General features: G+C 34.5%; 1 long non-coding RNA gene across 1 annotated transcript; it reads left to right on the forward strand.

The window, feature by feature from the left end:
• The first annotated feature begins 458 nt into the window (after positions 1–458).
• Positions 459–1,205, forward strand: LOC131025447 (uncharacterized). The gene is made up of 2 exons (XR_009102179.1): positions 459–528; positions 935–1,205. It is a non-coding gene; the product is annotated as an uncharacterized LOC131025447 (long non-coding RNA).
• The last annotated feature ends 594 nt before the right edge of the window (positions 1,206–1,799 follow it).

Below are 1,799 nucleotides of genomic sequence, written 5' to 3' on the forward strand. Positions count from 1 at the left end.
GATTGAGAGTTGGGTGAGAGTATGTTGATCTTTGTGTGCTTTTGGGAGTTATAGGTTAGAAGTTGACCGGGGACGGCAACTATGACCCGTAATCTACCGTTCTAGTCATCCGGGAGGGGGGCTAGAACTAGTTGGGAGATCACTCTAGATAATTAGGATCGTCAAGATTAGTATTGAGCTATAATTGAAGTCCTTTGCTTAACCATCGATGCCTAGTCCCTAAATCGTCTTAATCATTACATTAGTCCACGTTGCTTACTTGTTTTCATTTGTCTTTGCACTTGTTAAGTATTTAGTTAGATAATCAAACCAATCACTCCATCGTTTAGTCTAAATAGTCTAGTAAAATGAATTAGGATAATCATTAGATTGAACTACTAATCCTTGTGGGATACGACCTTGCTTCCATATATTACAACTACCCGTATACTTGCGGCGTGGTGAAAATATTAGCGAACAACGGGCGAAGATTTGAATCTTCTCTAAATCGTCTCTTGAAGCTCGTCGCTGTGTCATACATCGCCACCGGTATCTCTCTCTCTCTCTCTCATATCTTAATTAAGTAGTAATATAACACAATATTGACCAGAGAGTCTCATTTGTAGCTCAAGATAGAGACCTGCATTCTAGTGGAAACTTTTTTTTGCAGTGATGGCTACATGAATATACATATGATACATATGACATATATATGTTATGAGGAATGTACATGAGATAGTAGCAATTTGTAATTGAATAATGGAGCTAAACTAATAAGGATAGTGGTGTTTAGTTAAGTCAGAGAATTATTCAAACATGTGGTGTGCTTTGTTGAGTGGGAAGAGAAATATGCACATAAGATTTTGGAACACTTTTGCTTGTTTGTTTTTGTTTATATTGCTGCCTTTATTTCTCAATTTTGTAATATATTAATTAATGTAGTTTTTCTTCGCAGGTCAAGACAGAGACTGCATTCTACTGCTTATTATCATACAAACATGCACCGGTTATGGAGAATGAGTTCCGCTACACACTGTTCTACAAAACAACAATTACTACGCTGAGTTTCTTCGAGAAAACACGCTGAATTGATATGTTGAGTTTCTTCAATTGCAGGCACCAAAGAGTGCGACGATTCTTTTCTATGATTTGGGGGAATTCAGTATTAGAATTCTTCAATTTGGGATTGATTGGATCGACTGAAATGATTTGGGATTTTTCTTCAATTTGTTCTTTCTTCTTCAATTGCAAGAACGACTGGAATAAGTTTAGTATTAGGGTAAATGGTAGAATAAAGGTATTTGTTTTTTGTTTTTTTTAAGTTTAATAATATTGAAAATTCCAAGTGGATCAATAAATCCACCTAATAAATTTCCGGCGTTCCACGCCATTTTTCGGGCGCCGAAAAATTTTAATGAGACACGATTAAAAAAATATTGATATGTTGGGTACCAATTAGATATTATCGAAAAGTTGGGACATAATCGATAATTCGGCCAAACGATGGGACATAAAGTGACATTTACCCTTTTCTTTTCTAACTTTTTCATCTTTATGTGGCAATTTTTTTTTTTGAATAAATTTTCCGCATTACAGAATGAAGCGAAGCTATGTTGAAATTGAGCTTCTTTTTCCATGCAATTCCTTTTGGAGGCAAATATTTTTATAGCCATGTTTCATAAATATATAAGTTATATAACCCTACTTTTCAATATACAAGTTACATAACCCTTTTTTGCTAAAAGTACTATTATACCCTCATTTATTTTTTCCCACAAAATGGAAATTCAAACAATCTCTTCCTCTCTCTCAAACTTGAA

The sequence above is a fragment of the Salvia miltiorrhiza genome, chromosome 5 (assembly GCF_028751815.1).
Source record: "Salvia miltiorrhiza cultivar Shanhuang (shh) chromosome 5, IMPLAD_Smil_shh, whole genome shotgun sequence".
NCBI classification, from domain to species: Eukaryota; Viridiplantae; Streptophyta; class Magnoliopsida; order Lamiales; family Lamiaceae; genus Salvia; species Salvia miltiorrhiza.